Source organism: Podarcis vaucheri, assembly GCF_965113315.1.
Source record: "Podarcis vaucheri genome assembly, chromosome: 10".
In the NCBI taxonomy this organism is placed as follows: Eukaryota; Metazoa; Chordata; class Lepidosauria; order Squamata; family Lacertidae; genus Podarcis; species Podarcis vaucheri.
Window position 1 is genome coordinate 21574787 of NC_138748.1, and position 14656 is coordinate 21589442.

Here is a 14656-nt window from a genome sequence, read left to right on the forward strand (position 1 = left end):
TTCTGTACGGGGTATGTTTAGCAGGTAGATTCAGAATCAGGACCAGACCAATCATGAGGCGGTTTGAAACAAAGCAGCAGGGCATGGGAGGCAGTGAATTTGCACCCCTGGACCCCCACGCTTACTTTGCTGCTAGCTGGGCAGGCCACAGAAGACTTGCATAGGCAGCCGTGGCACCAGTTAGCTCTCCTCTTCCTCCATCCAACTCAATCGAATAAGGAGCGGGGAGTGAGGTGCTTCCTCAAGGCGAGGCATTCTGGACATAGTGGCTGGGAGGCTGCCTGCAGACCCTCCAAGTGTCCCTATTTTCCAGGGACAGTTTGGGATTTACAAAAGCCTGATTAGATACCCAAATGTCTTGCATTCGCTTAGGACGTCCCTATATTCAGCGGAGAAATGTTGGAGGGCCTGGAGTTATGAGAACCCCAAGTCAAAGAGATAAGTAACTATACAACCTTAGAAGACCCCTGAAGGCAGCCCTGTATAGGGAAGTTTTTGAATGTTTATTGTTTTATTATGTCTTTATATATGTTGGGGAAAGCCCAGAATGACTAGGGCAATACAGTCAGATGGGTAGGATATAATAATACAGTGGTACCTTGGTTTACAACCATAATCCATTCCGGAGGTCCGTTTCTAAACCAAAACAGGTTGTAACCCAAGGCACGCTTTCGCCAATGGGGCCTCCCAAAAATGTTTGTTCGTAATCCCCCCAAAATGGGTTGTAATCCAAAACAAGTTTGCAAACTGGGACACGCACCTCTGGGTTTGACGTGTTTGTAATCCAAAATGTATGCAAACCAGACTGTTTGCAAACCCAAGGTACCACTGTAATAATAATAATAATAATAATAATAATAATAATAATAATAGAAAAGAAGGTCCCTATTTTCATCAGAGAAATGATGTTGGAGGGCATATGTCTGTAATGCTGACAAAGTCAGAGCTGATGGGAGGTCCAGCAACATCTGGAGACCACAGCTTGACTATCCCTGTGATGCTCTATGCATATCGCTAAAAAGTCTCCAATACAATGTTGATATGCAAGTCTAACAAATAAAACTCTTGATGCTGTGACTTATTACAAAGCTAGCGGGTACATTTTATCATATGTGGTGGGAATGCAAGGTTATTAAAAGCTTCTGGGAAATGATATATAATGAATTGAAGAAAATGTTTAAACTAACCTTTGCAAAGAAACCAGAAGCTTTTCTACTAGGTGTAATAGGAACAGTAATTCCCAAAGAATAGAAGAAATTATTTATGTACGCCACAACAGCAGCCCAGATCCTGCTAGCCCAAAGACACAAAGAAGAACAGTTGCCAACAATAGAAGAATGGCAAATAAAACTTATGGACGATGCAGAAATGGCAAAACTGATGGCAAAACCCAGAGACTCTGACAATTAGAATTTGAAAAAAGAATGGGGAAAATTTATTGTGTATGTGCAGAAATACTGTAAACAATTGGTACACTGGCAGGTTAAATTAAGCACATGTAAGTAGTAAAGTATTAGAGAATATAAAGGTGTAACAAGTAGATAAAAATAACAAAATGCAGAGAATGATGTAAGATTTAAAGAACCAGTAGGAGGGGGTGGAAGGAAGTCTTGAGGTTTAAAGAATGTTTGTAAAATAGTAGGATTATTTATTAGAAGTATAAATGATAGATTGTGGTTTGATTTTTGTTTGCTTATTTTATTGATCATTATTATTTTTGACAGAAGGCAAAAAAGAAAATTGACAGAAGGCAAAAAAGAATTCCAATGAACATACAGCTTGCCTGGAGTTTTGAACCTACTTATAGGAACATAAGCATTAAAAATTGACATATGTTACCTTACAGGCTGTATGAATGAATAACATCTGTAGGGCAGAACAACTAGTTACTGTAGAATGCTCTCCCCAGGAAGCTTCACCTGGCTCCTTCATTACCGTGTTTTTCCATGTATAAGACGCCCCCATGTATAAGAAGCCCCCTACTTTTGGGGACTCCAATTTAAGAAAATGTGCATATACGCTATCCATGTGTAAGATGCCTTCCCGATTTCTAATCTTATTTTAGAGTAAAAAAACCTGGTCTTATACAGTAATACCTCCACAAACATCTGCCCCGTCAACTGTCCATTTCGGCAAATGTCCGTGGCAAACCTGGAAGTACCAGAATGGGTTACTTCTGGGTTTGCTGCTCGCGCATGCGCAGAAGCACTAAATCATGCTCCGCGCATGCGCAAAAGCATAAACCGCTGAGCACCGCTTTGTCGTGTGTCCCTTTCATGGAGCGTCCAGGGCTCCACAACGGATCCCAGACTCAAAACAAGGTACCACTGTACACGGAAAAGTATGGTGCATATTTTTAGGTGCCAGATGAAAACATTCCTCTTCAACCAGACCTTTGGCTGATTAATATTCTACAGCCTTTTAAATGTGTCTGGGGGAAAGGGGGGTATTTTTTTGTCACTGTTTTGCTTTAAAACTTATGCTTTTATCTTGTATTTCATTCTGTGAAGTGTCCTGAGATCTTGTGATGAAGGGTGGTATAGAAATTTAACAGGATGTGTTGTGATGTTGCGGTCTAAACCACTGAGCCTCTTGGGCTTGCAGATCAGAAGGTCAGCAGTTCAAATCTGCACGATGGGGTGAGCTCCCATTGCTGTGTCGCAGCTTCTGCCAACCTAGCAGTTCGAAAGCACACCAGTGCAAGTAGATAAATAGGTATTGCTGCAGTGGGAAGGTAAACAGCATTTCTGTGTACTTTGGCTTCCATTGCAGCCAGATGACTTGGAAAGCTGTCTGTGGACAAACACCAGCCCCCTCAGCCTGAAAGCGAGATGAGCGCCGCAACCCCATAGTCGCCTTTGATTGGACTTAACCGTCCAGGGGTCCTTTACCTTTTAACCTTTATAGAAATTTAACAAATAAATAAATAAATGATCCACCCTGCAAGCTATAATCAGACAATTTAGAAAGCACCTCAGGTATACATAGTAAAGAGAGAGCAGTTTTGGCTATTCATAAGCTGTTTATGGCCAATGGCATCAGCAAGGAAAACAAGTTGCTTCCTTTCGTTTCCATGGCATCCTTGGTTGGTGTCACTTTAGGCCAACACAGCAATTCCTTTCCAGCACTATAACACGGATGACTTAAAGAATTGGCACAGTCCACTCAACTCACTGAACACATTGGGAAATCAATGCCAGGATCTGGAGTTTATCTGTAAGTATGTCTGTGTGCACCTGACTATGTGATATTATTGACCAGTCTTAAAAATGTAAAGAATTGCCCACGCACATGCTGGTGTTCTTCCCCCTTGCATGTGACTCAAGGGTGAATCGTACAAACATCAGAACATGTCCCACTGAATTCATGTGACTTGAGGTCCCACACAGGTCCCACATTTATAGGATCACACAGCTGGTTATTCAAGAAGCCCGACAAGGCTGAAGCCCAGTGACTTCCTTGCATTTGTGCAAAAAGCTATTCTTCAACAATTAAGTTGCCTGTGGTTTAAGTATTATCATTATTATTTAGTAGTACTACCACCACCTCCACTATTGTTACACAGAAATATATTAAAATACTAGTTTTCACACACAAAAATGAAGAAAATACCATATATACTCGAGTATAAGCCATCCCGAATATAAGCCGAGGCACCCAATTTGTCGCCCCCAAACTGGGAAAACGTATTGACTCGAGTATAAGCCGGTTCACCACAACACAAACCTCCTGGTGGGTTGGAGTGCGTGTGTGTGTGTGCGCACGCATGCACACATGGTAGAGGGGGCTTCTCTCCCCCCTAGCCCCTCCCATCCCCCTGCCTACCTAGGGTGCTTCCGAGAGGCAGAGGCTGGTGGCAGCAGCGGCGGAGGAAGAACAACTCGTTCCTCCGCCGCCACCGCTGACAGCCACCGACAGGGACCCTCACTCTAGTATAAGCTGAGGGGTTTTTTTCCAGCATAAAAAATGTGCTGGAAAAGTCGGCTTATACTCAAGTATATATGGTAAACTGAGCTTCTTCTAGCAGGATCAAAGAGATGGAATGTCATAAACATTGCTAATTCCCTCCACACCTCCAGGACTCTATCTCAAGATTCTCCTCAGACCACATACCCTCTCCTGGAGATTGGGGAGAAATTCAATTATGTTGCATTATAATGAGTGAAATAAGTATTTTATCCCCTATCAACCAGCCAGATGTCAAGCTACCTGGTATCTTCACTGTATGTAACGAGCTGAGATTAGAAGCACCTGCTGTAAGGGAGAGGTCTTACCTGTCATCCCAGCTCGTTACAGTACCTGTACAAAAGACACCTGTCGACAGAAGCAATCAATCCAGCAGATTCCAAAGTAGCCACCATGACCAAGACCAAAAAGCTGTCCAAGGATGTCAGGGACAAGATTGTAGACCTGCACAAGGCTGGACTGGGCTACAAGACTATTGCCAAGCAGCTTGGTGAGAAGGTGACAACAGTTGGTGCAATAATTTGCAAATGGAAGAATCACAAAATAACTGTCAACCTCCCTCAGTCTGGGGCTCCATGCAAGATCTCATCTTGTGGCGTTGCAATGATCAGGAGAACGGTGATGACGCAGTCCAGAACTACACGGGGGGAACTTGTCAATGATCTCAGGGCAGCTGGGACCATAGTCACCATGAAAACAGTTGGTAACATACTACGCCGTGAAGGACTGAGATCTTGCAGAGCCCCACAAGGTCCCCTTGCTCAAGACAGCACATGTACAGGCCCGTCTGCAATTTGCCAATGCACATCAGAATGACCCAGAGGAGAACTGGGTGAAAGTGTTGTGGTCAGATGAGACCAAAATTGAGTTCTTTGGCATCAACTGAACTCACAGTGTTTGGAGGAGAAGGAATGCTGTCTACGACCCCAAGAACACCATCCCCACTGTCAAACATGGAGGGGGAGATATTATGCTTTGGGGACAGGACACCTTCACTGCATCCAAGGGACGGTGGACAGCACCATGTATCATCAAATCTTGGGTGAGCACCTCCTTCCCCCAGCCAGGGCATTGAAAATGGGTCGAGGAAGGGTTTTCCAGCATGACAATGACCCAAAACACATGACCAAGGCAACAAAGGAGTGGCTCAAGAAGAAGCACATTAAGGTCCTGGAGTGACCTAGCTGGTCTCCAGACCTTAATCCCATTGAAAATCTGTGGAGGGAGCTGAAGGTTTGAGTAGCTACACATCAGCCTCAAAATCTTACTGACTTGGAGAGGATCTGCAAAGAGGAGTGGGACAAAATACCTCCTGAGATGTGTGCAAACCTGGTGGCCACCTACAAGAAATGTCTGACCTCTATAATTGCCAACAAGGGTTTTGCCACCAAGTACTAAGTCATCTTTTGCAAAGGGATCAAATACTTATTTCACTCATTATAATGCACATCAATCTCTGACTTTTATCTTCTGGGTTTCTGGGGGTTTTCCTGTTGTTATTCTGTCTCTCACAACTACAATAAACCTACCATTAAAATTATGGACTGGTCATTTCTTTGTCAGAGGGCAAACAGGCAAATTTAGCAGGGGATCAAATACTTCCTCCCCCTCACTGTATATGATCACCACAACTATATGCAGACAACATGCTCGTTCAAAAGCGGAAGGAAGTCTTGTTTTTGTCAGTTTCCAGTCTGTGTTAGTCTGTTGCAGTTTAAACTAACAAAACCTTAAAGACTAAGAAATTATTATGACGTGTCTTCGTGGACCAGAGACCACTTTTATCAGCTGTGAGGATTTTTCCTTCTGTTTTCACCAATTATCCTTGTGCTACTGTGTTTCTTCCTGAAGAGGGCAGTGGAATACAAACTCAGATTCAGGGAATACACTTAAAAATAGCCTACTTGTGGCTGCTGTCAGTTTCAGTATACATAAGGGAATTTGTGCAAGTGCTCATGAAAGGTTTGCATAACACAGCATCAAATCAACACTCATGTGACCAAAATGATTGTGAAAGTACTGATTCATAAGCTGAATACTTTACTTTTATCCAAATCTGTGAGAGAACTAAAACCACTGCTGCAAAGTGCTGTCACTGTTCAGGCCTCAAACATTTGCGCAATCGGACAAACCTACTTTTTGAACATGCTAAGAAATTGGGCATTTAGCTGTAGTAATAATATCTGTATACAAAAGCACACGAATATAATTGTTGCACTATTTCAAAAAACGAGGGTTAAAAAATCCAGATCTTCATAGTTGAACCAGCTTTAAGTACCATACGTTTACGTCTATAAGACTAGGTTTTTTATTTTAATAAATCATGCAAAAAAGTGGGGTCATCTTACACATGGGTAGTGCATAGGGTGCACGTTTGATTGGTTGCTGCCACGGCTGTTGTGCATATTATTGGTTGCTGCGTCAATGGGTGGTGCTGATTGGCTGACGCTCTGGCAGTTGGGCAGGCGATTGGCAGCTCCTGCCGGTGATGTGACAGATGGGAGGCGGGTTCTGCGACATGGGCAGGTGAGCAATTTTTGGCAACCCCCCTAAAGAAAGCTCAACAACCCTGGATAATTCCCCCCAAAGAGCTCAACAACTCTGGGCAATCTTCCACAAAAAAAGCTCCACAAATCTGCCATCTCCCCCCATTTTCTTAAATTTGAGTCCCCCCAAAAAGACAGAAAAGTATGGTATATGCCTAAAAGTTGATGGTTTTATGGTCTATGGTTGCACTAATGTTTAAACAAATCTTGGACCATTGACTTTCTTCATTTGATGTCAGTTTGTTTCTAAACAATTCATCAAAGGAGCCTACCCTGTTCCACATATTGTCCCAATATGTCTTAGAAAAGAGAGGCCACGTGTATGTATTTGTGACACATTTTAGTAGCATACATGCAGAAGTAGTGCTCATGGCAAATGTTATTTTGGTGCCCATGGCAAATGTCACACTGCACTATTTTCTGAAGTATTATTGTTTAAAATTTGGGACTTTCAAAAAGTGAAATATTTGAATCTGCCTTTCGCCAAATCTTAACAAGGGCTGCAAAGGGGGATATATTGAAGACATGGTATAGTGACTTCAAAGTTGTCTTCAAGTTTTCTATTGTCCAGATGCAATTCAGATGATTTTGTATTTCCAAATGCTTCCAACTCAATTCTCATACGCTCATCCAGGCTTTCTGTCTTTAACAGAAAGTTTATGTTTGCCCATCTCCCCCGAGTTTCCAAAGCAGTTTATGAAACACATATGGGGATTGCTGTTATAATGCAAAAAAATAAAATCAAAGCCTCACTGTGCAGGAAGAAAAATCATTTCTCACTTGTGCAATTGCTGATGGGGAAAAATAATTAAGAACTGACAAAGTTGAAAATTACTTGTTATCACACATTTGATTTTGTGTATTAATTGAACCCTTACCTCTTAACATGCTCAGATGAAACTTGATGGCTGAGCCAAATAATGTGGGCTAAGGTTCAGAACCCCATCTAGGTGTTGATGCTCTTTTGTCTCTGTTGCTTCATCTTCTAAGATGTCCTATAGCTCTGAAGTGCAGACATGATTCATAGAGCTGGTGCCTTGCTTGTAAGGTTCATATTGATTCAAGTGCCAGAATGCTGTGCAAGTGGATTGCCTATATACCATAGGCAATGTTAATTCTTGACCTCTCAGTCCATTGACTTCTAGGGTGACTAATGTTCTTTTAGTTTCAGTTAAGCACACACTCTGGTTTCTCTTCAGATCGTAGAAATCCTTTCTTTCAGTTAAGCCTTTTGAATAAATCTCATGACCCATTCCACTAAAAGCTGTCAGTTTTAGTTATTATTTAGCAACAATAAAATAATAATTCCCTGGATGCCTAGATCCATATTTTGGGGCAAGTACTCTCTGGTAAGACAGCCCCAGCAGAAATTTAAAATCACAAAACATGCAGCAAAGTAAAGAGTGGGGAAATGGGCCATTAAAACTTTAAAATATCTCTAAGTTGCTTCCAAAGCTTCCTCTTTCTTTCCCTTTAGAATAGAAAATACCATACAGTTTGGTAAATTAAAAAGGGTTTTTAGTTACAAACGCTTCAGGCCGGATTCATGGGTCATCCATACAGCAGCAAGAAAACACAGGCAGTACAATTTATAGCTGCAAATAAACGTGTTACGCGTGTTTTAAGTGCAGTATACATAATGACACTGGATGGCGATGGTGAGCACTATGGAAAATTCAATGTATTTTTTAAAATGCTTTTAAAAAAAGCAGTTTCAGAACGGCATTTACACGTGTGTAGATTCCATCTTAGTTTCAAAATTTGGTAAAATATTTCTAAACATGCGGTCTGGGCTTGCAGATCAACCCAGATGTCCTTTCTAGTCAGATTCACATGGTGGAAGAGAGCTAACAAAGAGCTTTGCTAACCAGCAATAGTTGCTTAGCTTTTTTTAGGATAGCACCCCACTGCCAATCACAGCACCTTACGCCACTGACCTCCACTGTTGCAGCGCCTCACCAATCGCTGTGAGATCCAGAGCCTCCATCGTTCAATACAGAGCACCATAATGGCCACAATGGCCCACAGCCACCTAAAGAGGTGCCAGAACTCACAAAAGGGGTGCTGGAACTCAGTTCCATGGAGTTCTGGTTGAAAAAAAAGCCCTGGGTCTGACCTAGGTTGAGTATGGCAAACTAGCTTACTCTGTGGTCTTAACCCCTTCATACATTAACTAGAGCTAAGCATGCTGGTTATTTGAGGCTGATATATACCACAAAAAAAACTGCATGACAAAAATCACCAAGATATATCTAGGTGGGCTATCATTCACACTAAAACACAGTTCAAGCTCAGGACTTGGAAGAGAAGGGAGGTGGTGAGGTCAGGGTGGTATATGGGAAGGCTGGAAAGTGTGTCATTTTTTGGCTCTTTGGTGTTCCTGCACAGCCCCAACATCAGCCCTGTCTCTTCTTGGTAAGACAATGACACCATTGTTGGGAGATGGCCGTGTGGCAATGCAGTGCGCTGCAATGTGGCACTGCTGTACCAGGTTGGCCATTCATGGATGCAAGTCACCAGGTGCTTAGCTGATTAACATCCTACGGCCTTTTAAATATGTCTGTGGTAGGGGGTTTTATGTTTTGTTTTTGTTTTATTATTATTTCATGTTTTCATTTTGTTATTTTTTGTTGTGAGTTGCCCTCATCCAGAATAATAATAATTCATGATGATGATGATGATGATGATGATGATAATGATGCCAATCTAAAAGTCACTTCAACCAGATAGGTTTTCTCAGCTTTCCACAGCAGTGTAAGTGTGCTTCTGTGGGTCAACAGGTAAGGACTTTCAGCCACACTGAGGCCACGACAGCAAAAGTCCAAATGAAATGTCTTATTTTCACTTCCAAATGAAAGTTCACTTTCTTCTTAACAGAGTCCAAAGTTTCCCAGAGGTCCTCAAAAGCCCTCTTGGAACTCCCTCCAGCTCTCTGCTGCGCTTATGGGTGCTTAGCTCAAAGGGCCTAGCTCCTGAGCAGGGATGCTCAACAGAGCACAATGGCAGCACAGTGACAGATATTCAGCCGTTCTGCAGAATTGCTCAAATGGCGCTGCAGTGTCTGTTCATATTAGCAGCTAGAAAAGTTTAAACTTTTCTTTCTTAGAAGAATGCTCAAGTTGCCATCACAGCCTTTTCTCTTGTTTTAAACTATTTTTTAAAAAAGAACTTTAAAACATTTTTCATGTAAAAGTTTTCACAAAAAGGAAAAAACCAACATAACATGAAATATATACAGTCGTACATCGGAAGTTGAACGCTTTACGAGTTGAATGTTTTGGCTCCCGAATGCCACAAACCCAGAAGTGAGTGTTCTGGTTTGCAAATGTTCTTTGGAACCTGAACATCTGATGCGGGTTCTGCGGTTTCCAATTGGCTGCAGGAGCTTCCTGCAGCCAATCGGAAGCTGTGCCTTAGTTTCCAAATGTTTTGGAAGTCGAACGGACTTCCAGAACAGATTCCATTCAACTTCCAAGGTACGACTTATTTAGTTGTTTGTTTGTTTGTTGTTGTTGTTTTACAATGAGCTTTCTCCTGTGCTTTGTTGTTTAGTTGTTTAGTCATGTCTGACTCTTCATGACCCCATGGACCAGAGCACGCCAGGCACTTCTGTCTTCCACTGCCTCCCGCAGTTTGGTCAAACTCATGTTTGTAGCTTCAAGAACACTGTCCAACCATCTCGTACTCTGTCGCCCCCTTCTCCTTGTGCCCTCCATCTTTCCCAACATCAGGATCTTTTCCAGGGAGTCTTCTCTTCTCATGAGGTGGCCAAAGTTTTGGAGCCTCAGCTTCACGATCTGTCCTTCCAGTGAGCACTCAGGGCTGATTTCCTTAAGAATGGAGAGGTTTGATCTTCTTGCAGTCCATGGGACTCTCAAGAGTCTCCTCCAGCACCTCCAGACCATCTCCTGTGCTAGTCCTGCTCAAAATAGACCCATGGAAATTAATAGACACAACTAACTTGGGCCCATGTGGGGTAAGACTTAATTGGATGCAACACTATGTTTATAGTCTAACTTGCCTCCAAGGGAGTTCAAATCGGCAAACATGGTCCTCACTCTTCTATTTTATCATCCTAACAGCCCTGTGAAGTAGGTTCAGCTGAGAGGGAATGACTGGACAGAGGTCACCCAGTAAACTCCATGGCGGAGTGGGGATTGGAATATGGGCCACAACCCTCTAACCACTACACCACACTGGCTCTTTTAAAAAAGCAGAAAATAGAAAATATGCATAGAATAAACTGGAAGCAAAATCTGTAGCAGAGACAATAAAATCAGGGGCATACATGTAAGTAAAACTTGTCATGGGTACTGATAAATAAAACATGGCCTGATGTACATGTTTGGTAATAAAAGTCAACTACAAAGCTTGGGCAGGGGCTGAAATTGCTTTGGCATACATTAAAGCTTTAACATCTCTATATAGGTTTTGCTGCTGACCTGTTAAGATCCGTTGTCTACAGGTAAGTCAAAAGCGCTCAAGTTTAGCTCTGTCCACACTTTAAGTGGGGTTCAGGCACTGGTGATACCAGCTGAGTTTTAACAATATAACCACATCCTGTGCCCTAAATCCTCTTTGGGATTATGCAGCTTTCCTCCATATCTTCCAAAGCTGATTGTCGTAAACCCATTTAAGGAAATGACACAGTCAAAGCAGATCTATTGGTAAACCACGAATTATGAAAACTGTCACTAATCTGACCAGACATCATCAATAAAAATGTCCCAAGAAAGTCATTCAGGTCTGGGGTTTTTTTAATCACTTTGCTCAAAATATATGAAATGCTTCCTGAACAATGGTAGAAATAGGGTTCATTCATTAAACGAGGCTGCACTCCTATTCCCGCTAACCTGGGAGTAAGCCCCATTGAATTCAGTAGTACTGACTTCTGAGTAGACGAGGTTAGGATTGTACTGTGAGTCTCTCTGTCTTTTGTAAATTAGTGAAAACCAGGATTAGATTAAAAAATATTCTTCTTCTTCTTATAGTTGCATCCACACTTTAGAAATGTGTTCTACATCACACCAAGCACAGAAGCATTGTTGTGTGCTGTTGTTAGATTCCTATCAAACGAGAGGATTTGTACAGGAGATTGCAAAAAGAATGAACTATCCTTATCACACCCTCTTGTAGTTTCACACTGTATTTTTAAAGTCATGGATATCTGTCTACATCTTAACTTTGTTCTGACAGCAACATGGGATGTTTAATGTTTCTGGGCAAGAAACGAAAATTCCCACTTTGTTTCCCTTATCACATCCCTCCAGAACCTTTACTGGAAGTGTTATCCTTTTAAAGAGTGAAAGCTCAGCATGGAAAGAATGTCTCAGATACGTTTCAAAGAAATATCTGTTTGCATAGGATATTGATCTCTCATTGCAGGCCTTTGGTAATATCACTACAGCAATATTTAAGAAACAATTTCTACCGATGTGACAACTATTTTTCTCCAGATGCTACTTCCTTGCATGGAAAGAGTGAGAAGTCCATTTTACCTACATCTAATACAGTGGTGCCTCGCAAGACGAAAATAATCCGTTCTGCGAGTCTCTTCGTCTAGCGGTTTTTTCGTCTTGCGAAGCAACCCTATTAGCGGCTTAGCGAATTAGCGCTATTAGTGGTTTAGCGGCTAAAAGGCTATTAGCGGCTTAGCGGCTTAGAAAAAGGGGGGAGCGAAAAAAATTGCAAGACTCGCAAGACGTTTTCGTTTTGCGAAGCAAGCCCATAGGGAAATTCGTCTTGCGAAGCGCATCGAAAAATGGAAAACCCTTTCGTCTAGCGGGTTTTTCGTCTTGCGAGGCATTCGTCTTGCGGGGCACCACTGTATGTGGCAGGACATAATCATGCAATTGTTTAGAGCAGAACTTTCCAAATGTTCACTTTGGTGACACACTTTTTATATTATTATTATTATTATTATTATTATTATTATTATTATTATTATTTATACCCCACCCATCTGGGTGGGTTTCCCCAGCCACTCTGGGCAGTTTCCAACTGAATATTAAAAACAATACAGCATCAGACATTAAAAACTTCCCTAAACAGGGCCACCTTCAGTTGTCTTTTAAAAGTAAAATAGTTGTTTATTGCCTTGACATCTGTTGGGAGGGCGTTCCACAGGGCAGGCGCCACTACCAAGAAGGCCCTCTGCCTGGTTCCCTGTAACCTCACTTCTCACAGCGAGGAAACTGCCAGAAGGCCCTCAGTGCTGGACCTCAGTGTCCGGGCTGGATGATGGGAGTGGAGACGCTCCTTCAGGTATACATTTTAGACATGTGTCATTTCACAAAACAGGAATTCAGTTTTACTAGCAAACCAGAGGTTTAACTAACCCCTTTCCAGCTAGGGGAGAAGTGCAGGGAGCGGAACACCTACACACTGCCTCCAGCACACTAATGTATCACGACACATAGTTTGGAAAGCTCTGGTTTACAGCATCCATATAATCACCAGCTGGACTGGTCTTTGGTAAAGGTGAACGGTATGTGGCTGAAGTGTACCAACAATTATAAATACTGGGCAAAATCAGCTGTCAACTGCTGCATGGTCGAAGGCAGTGTGCAGTACAAGTTCTTGGGAACTGTCCTTATCCAAGCACCAGTGAAATGGATTTTCACAAGAGTAATAGGAGCACCAGAAGCTGCCTTATACTGAGTCAGACCACTGGTCCAGCTAGCTGAATGTTGTTGGCACTAACAGACAGCAGCTCTCTGAGGTTTCAGGAAGGGGACACTCCAGCCTTACCTGAGGATGCTGAACATGGCACTTTTTGAATGCCAAACAGATGCTCTCCCACTTGTCTACTGCCCTTCCCCAAATGGACTGGGAACGAAGGTCATGCTCATCATATTTCAGAAATGTTTTATTAATCATGATTAGTCTGGAAAAACAGGAAATGGTGAAACGTGGATTGCCAAAGGGTGCTGAGGAGTGTTTTCTTTCTGTTCAACATAGGATTCTAAAAATTCATTTCTTTAGGATGCTGTTCAAAAGTCAGCTGAAAACAAAGATTCGAGTAAACCCTCAGGCTTCTGCCATAATTTCTCTACTACGTTGCCATCTTTATTTATATTGCATAAGCATCCCTTCAGGCACTTCTGGAAGCTTTCAGAAACTCTGCAAATACACGGAAATGCTTATGTGCAGGCTCTGGATTTCAGAAATATGGCTTGCAGAGCAAGATTTATTTAAATATCATGGCGAAAAGATTTCCTAATGGGAATGCTAGGTCTCAGTACTAAACAGAGTTATGAGAGTCTTGCATTCAGAAGGACTTATTTCTGAGAAAACACGCTGAGGAATGCATTGAGTTGCATCCTATGGTGACTTTGCTTCAGTACAGTGGTAAGTGAACAGAAGTGTTTTCTGGACACCATCTCCCATCATCCCTGACCATTGGTTCAGCTGGCTGAGGCTTATGGGAGTCTGGCAACATCTGCAGGACCACCCTACTCCTACTGTAGTAAGAAGTGCTTTTGCTCACTCACGTCAGAGTACTTTACAGTCATTAGTTCCACCCAGCTGTTGCTGCCCTTTGCACTAGACCCCATTCTGTTCTGGAGGCCAACCAAATCCTCAGGAGGTGGCTAAATTGTGGGTGTGTGGTGGCAAAATGTGGATGTCCACTCCCAACTAGCACCAGTGGAAGCAAAGCTTCTGGGGTACATTACAGAAGCCTTTCTCCGTATTTATGACAACCAGAAACCTTATTTAATGAAAACTTAAGAATCTCATTTCTTGGGTAATTCCAGTGCTTCCACCCCCCCCTAAAAAATGTTTAGGGGTAACTCTCATTTTGACTCAAGAAAATCACCATTTTATTGTTCAAATCTGGAAAAATACCACACATCCACATTCCACATCGCTTCACACATTAAACACTTGCTTCCGTCTAAGACTCAGGAAACACCATGACAGGAAATGAGGCCGCCATCAGGGGTAGCAACAGAACTGACGATTCACCATGCTATTCAAGGGAACTGATGGTTCACCGTGCTAGAGAAGAAAATACCGTATTTTTTGCTCTATAAGACTCACTTTTTCCCTCCTAAAAAGTAAGGGGAAATGTGTGTGTGTGTGTTATGGAGTGAATGCAGGCTGTGCAGCTATCCCAGAAGCCAGAACAGCAAGAGGGACCA